Raw genomic sequence first — 15,027 nt, forward strand, 5'->3', positions numbered from 1 at the left:
GACAAAAAAATTACAATCTGAGACCTATTGATCTGAAGTCTATTGCACTTCCTCCTCTGATAGGAACTGTCTGACAGAGAAAAACCATTGAATGAGGGACATTTTAGACTGAGTAACATAACCAAAAAAGGAGCACTCCCTCTCTCAAGATACACTTAGAAAGTACTTGATTTCAAGGGGGGCGCCAGGATTTGATACTGAGAAATAGTCTAACAAGGGAGATTTTAGCTTGTGATCAACATAACCTAATAAAGAAAACTCTCTCTTTGAAAATGTACCCATAAAGTGTTTGATTTCAAGTTGACAAAAAAATTACAATCTCAGACCTATTGATCTGAAGTCTATTGCACTTCCTCCTCTGATAGGAACTGTCTGACAGAGAAAAAACATTGAATGAGGGACATTTTAGACTGAGTAACATAACCAAAAAAGGAGCACTCCCTCTCTCAAAATACAATTAGAAAGTACTTGATTTCAAGGGGGTGACAGGATTTGAACTTGAGAAATTGTCTAATAAGGGACAATTTTGCCTGAGTAACATATTCGAAAAAAAGTCCTCTACCCTCAAAATACTCTTTGAAAGCTCTTGATTTTAAGGGGGCATCAGGGTTTGAACCTGGGACCTCTTGATCTGCAGTCAAAGACTCTACCACTGAGCTATACCCCCCCTGCTAGAAACTGTCTAAAGGCGGAAAAATTGTCTAATAAGGGACATAATAGCTGGAGATCGACAAAAACGAATAAAGAAAACTCTCTCTTTGAAAACGTACCCATAAAGTGCTTGATTTCAAGTTGACAAAAAAATTACAATCTGAGACCTATTGATCTGAAGTCTATTGCACTTCCTCCTCTGATAGGAACTGTCTGACAGAGAAAAACCATTGAATGAGGGACATTTTAGACTGAGTAACATAACCAATAAAGGAGCACTCCCTCTCTCAAGATACACTTAGAAAGTACTTGATTTCAAGGGGGGCGCCAGGATTTGACACTGAGAAATTGTCTAATAAGGGACAATTTTCCCTGAGTAACATATTCGAAAAAAGAGTCCTCTACCCTCAAAATACTCTTTGAAAGCACTTGATTTAAAGGGGCATCAGGATTTGAACCTGGGACCTCTTGATCTGCAGTCAAATGCTCTACCACTGAGCTATACCCCCTCTGCTTGAAACTGTCTAAAGGCCGAAAAATTGTCTAATAAGGGACATTATAGCTGGAGATCAACAAAAACTAATGAAGAACACTCTCTCTGAAAACATACCCATAAAGTATTTGATTTGAAGATGACAAATATATTACAATCTGAGACCTATTGATCTGAAGTCTATTGCACTTCCACCTCTGATAGGAACTGTCTGACAGAGAAAAACCATTGAATGAGGGACATTTTAGACTGAGTAACATAACCAAAAAAGGAGCACTCCCTCTCTCAAAATACACTTAGAAAGTACTTGATTTCAAGGGGGGCGCCAGGATTTGACACTGAGAAATTGTCTAATAAGGGACAATTTTCCCTGAGTAACATATTCGAAAAAAGAGTCCTCTACCCTCAAAATACTCTTTGAAAGCACTTGATTTAAAGGGGGCATCAGGATTTGAACCTGGGACCTCTTGATCTGCAGTCAAATGCTCTACCACTGAGCTATACCCCCTCTGCTAGAAACTGTCTAAAGGCGGAAAAATTGTCAAATAAGGGACATAATAGCTGGAGATCGACAAAAACTAATAAAGAACACTCTCTCTGAAAACATACCCATAAAGTAATTGATTTCTTGATGACAATAATATTACCATCTGAGACCTATTGATCTGAAGTCTGTTGCACTTCCACCTCTGTTAGGAACTGTCTGACAGAGAAAAACCATCTAATGAGGGACATTTTTGCAGAGCACTCCCTCTCTCAAGAAACACTGAGAAAGTACTTAATTTCAAGGGGGCGCCAGTATTCGATCCTGAGAAATTGTCTAATAAGGGAGATTTTAGCTTGTGATCAACATAACCTAATAAAGAAAACTGTCTCTTTGAAAACATACCCATAAAGTGTTTGATTTCAAGTTGACAAAAAAATTACAATCTGAGACCTATTGATCTGAAGTCTATTGCACTTCCACCTCTGATAGGAACTGTCTGACAGAGAAAAAACATTGAATGAGGGACATTTTAGACTGAGTAACATAACCAAAAAAGGAGCACTCCCTCTCTCAAAATACACTTAGAAAGTACTTGATTTCAAGGGGGTGACAGGATTTGAACTTGAGAAATTGTCTAATAAGGGACAATTTTGCCTGAGTAACATATTAGAAAAAAGAGTCCTCTACCCTCAAAATACTCTTTGAAAGCACTTGATTTAAAGGGGGCATCAGGATTTGAACCTGGGACCTCTTGATCTGCAGTCAAATGCTCTACCACTGAGCTACACCCCCTCTGCTAGAAACTGTCTAAAGGCGGAAAAATTGTCAAATAAGGGACATTATAGCTGGAGATCAACAAAAACTAATATAGAACACTCTCTCTCTCTGAAAACATACCCATAAAGTATTTGATTTCAAGATGACAAATATATTACAATCTGAGACCTATTGATCTGAAGTCTGTTGCACTTCCACCTCTGTTAGGAACTGTCTGACAGAGAAAAACCATCTAATGAGGGACATTTTAGCAGAGCACTCCCTCTCTCAAGATACACTTAGAAAGTAGTTGATTTCAAGGGGGCGCCAGTATTTGATCCTGAGAAATTGTCTAATAAGGGAGATTTTAGCTTGTGATCAACATAACCTAATAAAGAAAACTCTCTCTTTGAAAACGTACCCATAAAGTGTTTGATTTCAAGTTGACAAAAAAATTACAATCTGAGACATATTGATCTGAAGTCTATTGCACTTCCACCTCTGATAGGAACTATCTGACAGAGAAAAACCATTGAATGAGGGACATTTTAGACTGAGTAACATAACCAAAAAAGGAGCACTCCCTCTCTCAAGATACACTTAGAAAGTACTTGATTTCAAGGGGGCGCCAGTAATTGATCCTGAGAAATTGTCTAATAAGGGAGATTTTAGCTTGTGATCAACATAACCTAATAAAGAAAACTCTCTCTTTGAAAACGTACCCATAAAGTGTTTGATTTCAAGTTGACAAAAAAATTACAATCTGAGACCTATTGATCTGAAGTCTATTGCACTTCCTCCTCTGATAGGAACTGTCTGACAGAGAAAAAACATTGAATGAGGGACATTTTAGACTGAGTAACATAACCAAAAAGGTAGCACTCCACCTCTCAAGATACACTTAGAAAGTACTTGATTTCAAGGGGGTGCCAGGATTTGAACGTGAGAAATAGTCTAATAAGGGACAATTTTCCCTGAGTAACATATACCAAAAAAGAGTCCTCTACCCTCAAAATACTCTTAGAAAGCTCTTGATTTTAAGGGGGCACCGGGATTTGAACCTGGGACCTCTTGATCTGCAGTCAAATGCTCTACCACTGAGCTATACCCCCTCTGCTAGAAACTGCCTAAAGGTGGAAAAATTGTCTAATAAGGGACATTATAGCTGGAGATCAACAAAATCTAATGAAGAACACTCTTTCTCTGAAAACATACCCAGAAAGTATTTGATTTGAAGATGACAAATATATTACAATCTGAGACCTATTGATCTGAAGTCTGTTGCACTTCCACCTCTGTTAGGAACTGTCTGACAGAGAAAAACCATCTAATGAGGGACATTTTAGCAGAGCACTCCCTCTCTCAAGAAACACTGAGAAAGTACTTGATTTCAAGGGGGCGCCAGTATTTGATCCTGAGAAATTGTCAAATAAGGGAGATTTTAGCTTGTGATCAACATAACCTAATAAAGAAAACTCTCTCTTTGAAAACTTATCCATAAAGTGTTTGATTTCAAGTTGACAAAAAAATTACAATCTGAGACCTATTGATCTGAAGTCTTTGGCAATTCCACCTCTGATAGGAACTGTCTGACAGAAAAAAAACATTGAATGAGGGACATTTTAGACTGAGTAACATAACCAAAAAAGGAGCACTCCCTCTCTCAAGATACACTTAGAAAGTACTTGATTTCAAGGGGGCGCCAGTATTTGATCCTGAGAAATTGTCTAATAAGGGAGATTTTAGCTTGTGATCAACATAACCTAATAAAGAAAACTCTCTCTTTGAAAACGTACCCATAAAGTGTTTGATTTCAAGTTGACAAAAAAATTAGAATCTGAGACATATTGATCTGAAGTCTATTGCACTTCCACCTCTGATAGGAACTGTCTGACAGAGAAAAAACATTGAATGAGGGACATTTTAGACTGAGTAACATAACCAAAAAAGGAGCACTCCACCTCTCAAGATATCCTTAGAAAGTAGTTGATTTCAAGGGGTTGCCAGGATTTGAACGTGAGAAATTGTCTAATAAGGGACAATTTTCCCTGAGTAACATATTCCAAAAAATAGTCCTCTACCCTCAAAATACTCTTAGAAACTCTTGATTTTAAGGGGGCATCAGGATTTGAACCTGGGACCTCTTGATCTGCAGTCAAATGCTCTACCACTGAGCTATACCCCCTCTGCTAGAAACTGTCTAAAGGCAGAAAAATTGTCCAATAAGGGACATTATAGCTGTAGATCAACAAAAACGAATATAGAACACTCTCTCTCTCTGAAAACATACCCATAAAGTATTTGATTTGAAGATGACAAATATATTACAATCTGAGACCTATTGATCTGAAGTCTGTTGCACTTCCACCTCTGTTAAGAACTGTCTGACAGAGAAAAACCATCTAATGAGGGACATTTTAGCAGAGCACTCCCTCTCTCTCGAGAAAGACTGAGAAAGTACTTGATTTCAAGGGGGCGCCAGTATTTGATCCTGAGAAATTGTTTAATAAGGGAGATTTTAGCTTGTGATCAACATAACCTAATAAAGAAAACTCTCTCTTTGAAAACGTACCAATAAAGTGTTAAATTTCAAGTTGACAAAAAAATTACAATCTGAGACCTATTGATCTGAAGTCTTTGGCACTTCCACCTCTGATAGGAACTGTCTGACAGAGAAAAAACATTGAATGAGGGACATTTTAGACTGAGTAACATAACCAAAAAAGGAGCACTCCCTTTCTCAAGATACACTTAGAAAGTACTTGATTTCAAGGGGGCGCCAGTATTTGATCCTGAGAAATTGTCTAATAAGGGAGATTTTAGCTTGTGATCAACATAACCTAATAAAGAAAACTCTCTCTTTGAAAACGTACCCATAAAGTGTTTGATTTCAAGTTGACAAAAAAATTAGAATCTGAGACATATTGATCTGAAGTCTATTGCACTTCCACCTCTGTTAGGAACTGCCTGACAGAGAAAAAACATTGAATGAGGGACATTTTAGACTGAGTAACATAACCAAAAAGGTAGCACTCCACCTCTCAAGATACACTTAGAAAGTAGTTGATTTCAAGGGGGTGCCAGGATTTGAACGTGAGAAATAGTCTAATAAGGGACAATTTTCCCTGAGTAACATATACCAAAAAAGAGTCCTCTACCCTCAAAATACTCTTAGAAAGCTCTTGATTTTAAGGGGACACCGGGATTTGAACCTGGGACCTCTTGATCTGCAGTCAAATGCTCTACCACTGAGCTATACCCCCTCTGCTAGAAACTACCTAAAGGCGGAAAAATTGTCTAATAAGGGACATTATAGCTGGAGATCAACAAAATCTAATGAAGAACACTCTTTCTCTGAAAACATACCCAGAAAGTATTTGATTTGAAGATGACAAATATATTACAATCTGAGACCTATTGATCTGAAGTCTGTTGCACTTCCACCTCTGTTAGGAACTGTCTGACAGAGAAAAACCATCTAATGAGGGACATTTTAGCAGAGCACTCCCTCTCTCAAGAAACACTGAGAAAGTACTTGATTTCAAGGGGGCGCCAGTATTTGATCCTGAGAAATTGTCAAATAAGGGAGATTTTAGCTTGTGATCAACATAACCTAATAAAGAAAACTCTCTCTTTGAAAACTTATCCATAAAGTGTTTGATTTCAAGTTGACAAAAAAATTACAATCTGAGACCTATTGATCTGAAGTCTTTGGCACTTCCACCTCTGATAGGAACTGTCTGACAGAGAAAAAACATTGAATGAGGGACATTTTAGACTGAGTAACAACCAAAAAAGGAGCACTCCCTCTCTCAAGATACACTTAGAAAGTACTTGATTTCAAGGGGGCGCCAGTATTTGATCCTGAGAAATTGTCTAATAAGGGAGATTTTAGCTTGTGATCAACATAACCTAATAAAGAAAACTCTCTCTTTGAAAACGTACCCATAAAGTGTTTGATTTCAAGTTGACAAAAAAATTAGAATCTGAGACATATTGATCTGAAGTCTATTGCACTTCCACCTCTGATAGGAACTGTCTGACAGAGAAAAAACATTGAATGAGGGACATTTTAGACTGAGTAACATAACCAAAAAAGGAGCACTCCACCTCTCAAGATATCCTTAGAAAGTAGTTGATTTCAAGGGGTTGCCAGGATTTGAACGTGAGAAATAGTCTAATAAGGGACAATTTTCCCTGAGTAACATATACCAAAAAAGAGTCCTCTACCCTCAAAAGACTCTTAGAAAGCTCTTGATTTTAAGGGGGCACCGGGATTTGAACCTGGGACCTCTTAATCTGCAGTCAAATGCTCTACCACTGAGCTATACCCCCTCTGCTAGAAACTCTGTCTCTCTGAAAACATACCCAGAAAGTATTTGATTTGAAGATGACAAATATATTACAATCTGAGACCAATTGATCTGAAGTCTGTTGCACTTCCACCTCTGTTAGGAACTGTCTGACAGAGAAAAAACATCTAATGAGGGACATTTTAGCAGAGCACTCCCTCTCTCGAGAAACACTGAGAAAGTACTTGATTTCAAGGGGGTCAAATGCTCTACCACTGAGCTATACCCCCTCTGCTAGAAACTCTGTCTCTCTGAAAACATACCCAGAAAGTATTTGATTTGAAGATGACAAATATATTACAATCTGAGACCTATTGATCTGAAGTTTATTGCACTTCCTCCTCTGATAGGAACTGTCTGACAGAACACTCTCTCTCTCTGAAAACATACCCATAAAGTATTTGATTTGAAGATTACAAATATATTACAATCTGAGACCTATTGATCTGAAGTCTATTGCACTTCCTCCTCTGATAGGAACTGTCTGACAGAGAAAAACCATTGAATGAGGGACATTTTAGACTGAGTAACATAACCAAAAAAGGAGCACTCCCACTCTCAAAATAAACTTAGAAAGTACTTGATTTCAAGGGGGTTTCAGGATTTGAACTTGAGAAAGTAGTTGATTTCAAGGGGGCGCCAGTATTTGATCCTGAGAAATTGTCTAATAAGGGAGATTTTAGCTTGTGATCAACATAACCTAATAAAGAACACGCTCTCTCTCTGAAAACATACCCATAAAGTATTTGATTTGAAGATGACAAATATATTACAATCTGAGACCTATTGATCTGAAGTCTATTGCACTTCCTCCTCTGATAGGAACTGTCTGACAGAGAAAAAACATTGAATGAGGGACATTTTAGACTGAGTAACATAACCAAAAAAGGAGCACTCCCTCTCTCAAGATACACTTAGAAAGTACTTGATTTCAAGGGGGTGCCAGGATTTGAACGTGAGAAATTGTCTAATAAGGGACAATTTTCCCTGAGTAACATATTCGAAAAAGAGTCCTCTACCCTCAAAATACTCTTTGAAAGCACTTGATTTAAAGGGGGCATCAGGATTTGAACCTGTGACCTCTTGATCTGCAGTCAAATGCTCTACCACTGAGCTATACCCCCTCTGCTAGAAACTGCCTAAAGGCAGAAAAATTGTCCAATAAGGGACATTATAGCTGTAGAACCCAGAAAGTATATGATTTCAAAATGACAAATATATTACAATCTGAGACCTATTTATCTGAAGTCTGTTGCACTTCCACCTCTGTTAAGAACTGGCTGACAGAGAAAAACCATCTAATGAGGGACATTTTAGCAGAGCACTCCCTCTATCGAGAAACACTGAGAAAGTACTTGATTTCAAGGGGGCGCCAGTATTTGATCCTGAGAAATTGTCTAATAAGGGAGATTTTAGCTTGTGATCAACATAACCTAATAAAGAAAACTCTCTCTTTGAAAACGTACCCATAAAGTGTTTGATTTCAAGTTGACAAAAAAATTACAATCTGAGACCTATTGATCTGAAGTCTATTGCACTTCCACCTCTGATAGGAACTGTCTGACAGAGAAAAAACATGTAATGAGGGACATTTTAGACTGAGTAACATAACCAAAAAAGGAGCACTCCCTCTCTCAAAATACACTTAGAAAGTACTTGATAGCTGGAGATCAACAAAATCTAATGAAGAACACTGTCTCTCTGAAAACATACCCAGAAAGTATTTGATTTGAAGATGACAAATATATTACAATCTGAGACCTATTGATCTGAAGTCTGTTGCACTTCCACCTCTGTTAGGAACTGTCTGAATAGAGAAAAACCATCTAATGAGGGACATTTTAGCAGAGCACTCCCTCTCTCAAGAAACACTGAGAAAGTACTTGATTTCAAGGGGGCGCCAGTATTTGATCCTGAGAAATTGTCTAATAAGGGAGATTTTAGCTTGTGATCAACATAACCTAATAAAGAAAACTCTCTCTTTGAAAACGTACCCATAAAGTGTTTGATTTCAAGTTGACAAAAAAATTACAATCTGAGACCTATTGATCTGAAGTCTATTGCACTTCCACCTCTGATAGGAACTGTCTGACAGAGAAAAAACATTGAATGAGGGACATTTTAGACTGAGTAACATAACCAAAAAAGGAGCACTCCCTCTCTCAAGATACACTTAGAAAGTACTTGATTTCAAGGGGGTGCCAGGATTTGAACGTGAGAAATTGTCTAATAAGGGACAATTTTCCCTGAGTAACATATTCGAAAAAGAGTCCTCTACCCTCAAAATACTCTTTGAAAGCACTTGATTTAAAGGGGGCATCAGGATTTGAACCTGTGACCTCTTGATCTGCAGTCAAATGCTCTACCACTGAGCTATACCCCATCTGCTAGAAACTGTCTAAAGGCGGAAAAATTGTCTAATAAGGGACATTATAGCTGGAGATCAACAAAAACTAATGAAGAACACTCTCTCTCTGAAAACATACCCAGAAAGTATTTGATTTGAAGATGACAAATATATTACAATCTGAGACCTATTGATCTGAAGTCTGTTGCACTTCCACCTCTGTTAGGAACTGTCTGACAGAGAAAAACCATCTAATGAGGGACATTTTAGCAGAGCACTCCCTCTCTCGAGAAACACTGAGAAAGTACTTGATTTCAAGGGGGCGCCAGTATTTGATCCTGAGAAATTGTCTAATAAGGGAGATTTTAGCTTGTGATCAACATAGCCTAATAAAGAAAACTCTCTCTTTGAAAACGTACCCATAAAGTGTTTGATTTCAAGTTGACAAAAAAATTACAATCTGAGACCTATTGATCTGAAGTCTTTGGCACTTCCACCTCTGATAGGAACTGTCTGACAGAGAAAAAACATTGAATGAGGGACATTTTAGACTGAGTAACATAACCAAAAAAGGAGCACTCCCTCTCTCAAAATACACTTAGAAAGTACTTGATAGCTGGAGATCAACAAAATCTAATGAAGAACACTGTCTCTCTGAAAACATACCCAGAAAGTATTTGATTTGAAGATGACAAATATATTACAATCTGAGACCTATTGATCTGAAGTCTGTTGCACTTCCACCTCTGTTAGGAACTGTCTGAATAGAGAAAAACCATCTAATGAGGGACATTTTAGCAGAGCACTCCCTCTCTCAAGAAACACTGAGAAAGTACTTGATTTCAAGGGGGCGCCAGTATTTGATCCTGAGAAATTGTCTAATAAGGGAGATTTTAGCTTGTGATCAACATAACCTAATAAAGAAAACTCTCTCTTTGAAAACGTACCCATAAAGTGTTTGATTTCAAGTTGACAAAAAAATTACAATCTGAGACCTATTGATCTGAAGTCTATTGCACTTCCACCTCTGATAGGAACTGTCTGACAGAGAAAAAACATTGAATGAGGGACATTTTAGACTGAGTAACATAACCAAAAAAGGAGCACTCCCTCTCTCAAGATACACTTAGAAAGTACTTGATTTCAAGGGGGTGCCAGGATTTGAACGTGAGAAATTGTCTAATAAGGGACAATTTTCCCTGAGTAACATATTCGAAAAAGAGTCCTCTACCCTCAAAATACTCTTTGAAAGCACTTGATTTAAAGGGGGCATCAGGATTTGAACCTGTGACCTCTTGATCTGCAGTCAAATGCTCTACCACTGAGCTATACCCCCTCTGCTAGAAACTGCCTAAAGGCAGAAAAATTGTCCAATAAGGGACATTATAGCTGTAGAACCCAGAAAGTATATGATTTCAAAATGACAAATATATTACAATCTGAGACCTATATATCTGAAGTCTTTGCACTTCCACCTCTGTTAAGAACTGTCTGACAGAGAAAAACCATCTAATGAGGGACATTTTAGCAGAGCACTCCCTCTCTCGAGAAACACTGAGAAAGTACTTGATTTCAAGGGGGCGCCAGTATTTGATCCTGAGAAATTGTCTAATAAGGGAGATTTTAGCTTGTGATCAACATAACCTAATAAAGAAAACTCTCTCTTTGAAAACGTACCCATAAAGTGTTTGATTTCAAGTTGACAAAAAAATTACAATCTGAGACCTATTGATCTGAAGTCTTTGGCACTTCCACCTCTGATAGGAACTGTCTGACAGAGAAAAAACATTGAATGAGGGACATTTTAGACTGAGTAACATAACCAAAAAAGGAGCACTCCCTCTCTCAAAATACACTTAGAAAGTACTTGATAGCTGGAGATCAACAAAATCTAATGAAGAACACTGTCTCTCTGAAAACATACCCAGAAAGTATTTGATTTGAAGATGACAAATATATTACAATCTGAGACCTATTGATCTGAAGTCTGTTGCACTTCCACCTCTGATAGGAACTGTCTGACAGAGAAAAACCATCTAATGAGGGACATTTTAGACTGAGTAACATAACCAAAAAAGGAGCACTCCCTCTCTCAAGATACACTTAGAAAGTACTTGATTTCAAGGGGGTGCCAGGATTTGAACGTGAGAAATTGTCTAATAAGGGACAATTTCGCTTGAGTAACATATTCGAAAAAAGTGTCCTCTACCCTCAAAATACTCTCTGAAAGCCCTTGATTTAAAGGGGGCATCAGGATTTGAACCTGGGACCTCTTGATCTGCAGTCAAATGCTCTACCACTGAGTTATACCCCCTCTGCTAGAAACTGTCTAAAGGCGGAAAAATTGTCTAATAAGGGACATAATAGCTGGAGATCGACAAAAACTAATATAGAACACTCTCTCTCTGAAAACATACCCATAAAGTAATTGATTTCTTGATGACAAAAGTATTACAATCTGAGACCTATTGATCTGAAGTCTGTTGCACTTCCACCTCTGTTAGGAACTGTCTGACAGAGAAAAACCATCTAATGAGGGACATTTTAGCAGAGCACTCCCTCTCTCAAGAAACACTGAGAAAGTACTTGATTTCAAGGGGGACGCAAGGATTTGATACTGAGAAATTGTCTAACAAGGGAGATTTTAGCTTGTGATCAACATAACCTAATAAAGAAAACTCTCTCTTTGAAAACGTACCCATAAAGTGTTTGATTTCAAGTTGACAAAAAAATTACAATCTGAGACCTATTGATCTGAAGTCTATTGCACTTCCTCCTCTGATAGGAACTGTCTGACAGAGAAAAACCATTGAATGAGGGACATTTTAGACTGAGTAACATAACCAAAAAAGGAGCACTCCCTCTCTCAAAATACACTTAGAAAGTACTTGATTTCAAGCGGTTGACAGGATTTGAACTTGAGAAATTGTCTAATAAGGGACAATTTTGCCTGAGTAACATATTCGAAAAAAGAGTCCTCTACCCTCAAAATACTCTTTGAAAGCACTTGATTTAAAGGGGGCATCAGGATTTGAACCTGGGACCTCTTGATCTGCAGTCAAATGCTCTACCACTGAGCTATACCCCCTCTGCTAGAAACTGTCTAAAGGCGGAAAAATTGTCTAATAAGGGACATTATAGCTGGAGATCAACAAAAACTAATGAAGAACACTCTCTCTCTGAAAACATACCCATAAAGTATTTGATTTGAAGATGACAAATCTATTACAATCTGAGACCTATTGATCTGAAGTCTGTTGCACTTCCACCTCTGTTAGGAACTGTCTGACAGAGAAAAACCATCTAATGAGGGACATTTTAGCAGAGCACTCCCTCTCTCAAGAAACACTGAGAAAGTACTTGATTTCAAGGGGGGCGCCAGGATTTGATACTGAGAAATTGTCTAACAAGGGAGATTTTAGCTTGTGATCAACATAACCTAATAAAGAAAACTCTCTCTTTAAAAACGTACCCATAAAGTGTTTGATTTCAAGTTGACAAAAAAATTACAATCTGAGACCTATTGATCTGAAGTCTATTGCACTTCCTCCTCTGATAGGAACTGTCTGATAGAGAAAAACCATTGAATGAGGGACATTTTAGACTGAGTAACATAACAAAAAAAGGAGCACTCCCTCTCTCAAAATACACTTAGAAAGTACTTGATTTCAAGCGGGTGACAGGATTTGAACTTGAGAAATTGTCTAATAAGGGACAATTTTGCCTGAGTAACATATTCGAAAAAAGAGTCCTCTACCCTCAAAATACTCTTTGAAAGCACTTGATTTAAAGGGGGCATCAGGATTTGAACCTGGGACCTCTTGATCTGCAGTCAAATGCTCTACCACTGAGCTATACCCCCTCTGCTAGAAACTGTCTAAAGGCCAAAAAATTGTCTAATAAGGGACATTATAGCTGGAGATCAACAAAAACTAATATAGAACACTCTCTCTCTCTGAAAACATACCCAGAAAGTATTTGATTTCAAGATGACAAATATATTACAATCTGAGACCTATTGATCTGAAGTCTGTTGCACTTCCACCTCTGTTAGGAACTGTCTGACAGAGAAAAAACATCTAATGAGGGACATTTTAGCAGAGCACTCCCTCTCTCAAGAAACACTGAGAAAGTACTTGATTTCAATGGGGCGCCAGAATTTGATCCTGAGAAATTGTCTAATAAGGGAGATTTTAGCTTGTGATCAACATAACCTAATAAAGAAAACTCTCTCTTTGAAAACGTACCCATAAAGTGTTTGATTTCAAGTTGACAAAAAAATTACAATCTGAGACCTACTGATCTGAAGTCTATTGCACTTCCACCTCTGTTAGGAACTGCCTGACAGAGAAAAACCATTGAATGAGGGACATTTTAGACTGAGTAACATAACCAACAAAGGAGCACTCCCTCTCTCAAGATACACTTAGAAAGTACTTGATTTCAAGGGGGGCGCCAGGATTTGATACTGAGAAATTGTCTAACAAGGGAGATTTTAGCTTGTGATCAACATAACCTAATAAAGAAAACTCTCTCTTTGAAAATGTACCCATAAAGTGTTTGATTTCAAGTTGACAAAAAAATTACAATCTGAGACCTATTGATCTGAAGTCTATTGCACTTCCTCCTCTGATAGGAACTGTCTGACAGAGAAAAACCATTGAATGAGGGACATTTTAGACTGAGTAACATAACCAAAAAAGGAGCACTCCCTCTCTCAAAATACACTTAGAAAGTACTTGATTTCAAGGGGGTGACAGGATTTGAACTTGAGAAATTGTCTAATAATGTACAATTTTGCCTGAGTAACATATTCGGAAAAAAGAGTCCTCTACCCTCAAAATACTCTTTGAAATCACTTGATTTAAAGGGGGCATCAGGATTTGAACCTGGGACCTCTTGATCTGCAGTCAAATGCTCTACCACTGAGCTATACCCCCTCTGCTAGAAACTGTCTAAAGGCCAAAAAATTGTCTAATAAGGGACATTATAGCTGGAGATCAACAAAAACTAATATAGAACACTCTCTCTCTCTGAAAACATACCCAGAAAGTATTTGATTTCAAGATGACAAATATATTACAATCTGAGACCTATTGATCTGAAGTCTGTTGCACTTCCACCTCTGTTAGGAACTGTCTGACAGAGAAAAAACATCTAATGAGGGACATTTTAGCAGAGCACTCCCTCTCTCAAGAAACACTGAGAAAGTACTTGATTTCAATGGGGCGCCAGAATTTGATCCTGAGAAATTGTCTAATAAGGGAGATTTTAGCTTGTGATCAACATAACCTAATAAAGAAAACTCTCTCTTTGAAAACGTACCCATAAAGTGTTTGATTTCAAGTTGACAAAAAAATTACAATCTGAGACCTATTGATCTGAAGTCTATTGCACTTCCTCCTCTGATAGGAACTGTCTGATAGAGAAAAACCATTGAATGAGGGACATTTTAGACTGAGTAACATAACAAAAAAAGGAGCACTCCCTCTCTCAAAATACACTTAGAAAGTACTTGATTTCAAGCGGGTGACAGGATTTGAACTTGAGAAATTGTCTAATAAGGGACAATTTTGCCTGAGTAACATATTCGAAAAAAGAGTCCTCTACCCTCAAAATACTCTTTGAAATCACTTGATTTAAAGGGGGCATCAGGATTTGAACCTGGGACCTCTTGATCTGCAGTCAAATGCTCTACCACTGAGCTATACCCCCTCTGCTTGAAACTGTCTAAAGGCCAAAAAATTGTCTAATAAGGGACATTATAGCTGGAGATCAACAAAAACTAATGAAGAACACTCTCTCTCTGAAAACATACCCATAAAGTATTTGATTTGAAGATGACAAATATATTACAATCTGAGACCTATTGATCTGAAGTCTATTGCACTTCCACCTCTGATAGGAACTGTCTGACAGAGAAAAACCATTGAATGAGGGA

The 15,027-nt window shown here is 37.8% G+C and overlaps 16 non-coding genes across 16 annotated transcripts; all 16 read right to left on the reverse strand.

Annotated features, from left to right (window-relative positions):
• Window positions 1-595: 595 nt before the first annotated feature.
• trnac-gca lies at window positions 596-667 on the reverse strand. The gene has a single exon. It is a non-coding gene; the product is annotated as a tRNA-Cys (tRNA).
• Window positions 668-1,088: 421 nt separating this feature from the next.
• On the reverse strand, window positions 1,089-1,160 carry trnac-gca. Its single transcript has one exon. It is a non-coding gene; the product is annotated as a tRNA-Cys (tRNA).
• Window positions 1,161-1,580: 420 nt separating this feature from the next.
• On the reverse strand, window positions 1,581-1,652 carry trnac-gca. The gene has a single exon. It is a non-coding gene; the product is annotated as a tRNA-Cys (tRNA).
• Window positions 1,653-2,351: 699 nt separating this feature from the next.
• Window positions 2,352-2,423, reverse strand: trnac-gca. The gene has a single exon. It is a non-coding gene; the product is annotated as a tRNA-Cys (tRNA).
• A 1,004-nt stretch (window positions 2,424-3,427) lies between these two features.
• Window positions 3,428-3,499, reverse strand: trnac-gca. Its single transcript has one exon. It is a non-coding gene; the product is annotated as a tRNA-Cys (tRNA).
• A 1,001-nt stretch (window positions 3,500-4,500) lies between these two features.
• On the reverse strand, window positions 4,501-4,572 carry trnac-gca. Its single transcript has one exon. It is a non-coding gene; the product is annotated as a tRNA-Cys (tRNA).
• A 1,006-nt stretch (window positions 4,573-5,578) lies between these two features.
• On the reverse strand, window positions 5,579-5,650 carry trnac-gca. Its single transcript has one exon. It is a non-coding gene; the product is annotated as a tRNA-Cys (tRNA).
• A 1,000-nt stretch (window positions 5,651-6,650) lies between these two features.
• trnac-gca lies at window positions 6,651-6,722 on the reverse strand. The gene has a single exon. It is a non-coding gene; the product is annotated as a tRNA-Cys (tRNA).
• Window positions 6,723-7,791: 1,069 nt separating this feature from the next.
• trnac-gca lies at window positions 7,792-7,863 on the reverse strand. The gene has a single exon. It is a non-coding gene; the product is annotated as a tRNA-Cys (tRNA).
• A 1,187-nt stretch (window positions 7,864-9,050) lies between these two features.
• trnac-gca lies at window positions 9,051-9,122 on the reverse strand. Its single transcript has one exon. It is a non-coding gene; the product is annotated as a tRNA-Cys (tRNA).
• Window positions 9,123-10,350: 1,228 nt separating this feature from the next.
• trnac-gca lies at window positions 10,351-10,422 on the reverse strand. Its single transcript has one exon. It is a non-coding gene; the product is annotated as a tRNA-Cys (tRNA).
• A 906-nt stretch (window positions 10,423-11,328) lies between these two features.
• Window positions 11,329-11,400, reverse strand: trnac-gca. Its single transcript has one exon. It is a non-coding gene; the product is annotated as a tRNA-Cys (tRNA).
• Window positions 11,401-12,102: 702 nt separating this feature from the next.
• On the reverse strand, window positions 12,103-12,174 carry trnac-gca. The gene has a single exon. It is a non-coding gene; the product is annotated as a tRNA-Cys (tRNA).
• A 702-nt stretch (window positions 12,175-12,876) lies between these two features.
• trnac-gca lies at window positions 12,877-12,948 on the reverse strand. Its single transcript has one exon. It is a non-coding gene; the product is annotated as a tRNA-Cys (tRNA).
• Window positions 12,949-13,954: 1,006 nt separating this feature from the next.
• On the reverse strand, window positions 13,955-14,026 carry trnac-gca. Its single transcript has one exon. It is a non-coding gene; the product is annotated as a tRNA-Cys (tRNA).
• Window positions 14,027-14,729: 703 nt separating this feature from the next.
• trnac-gca lies at window positions 14,730-14,801 on the reverse strand. The gene has a single exon. It is a non-coding gene; the product is annotated as a tRNA-Cys (tRNA).
• Between the last annotated feature and the right edge of the window lie 226 nt (window positions 14,802-15,027).

The sequence above is a fragment of the Oncorhynchus mykiss genome, chromosome 31 (genome assembly GCF_013265735.2).
Source record: "Oncorhynchus mykiss isolate Arlee chromosome 31, USDA_OmykA_1.1, whole genome shotgun sequence".
NCBI lineage: Eukaryota > Metazoa > Chordata > Actinopteri > Salmoniformes > Salmonidae > Oncorhynchus > Oncorhynchus mykiss.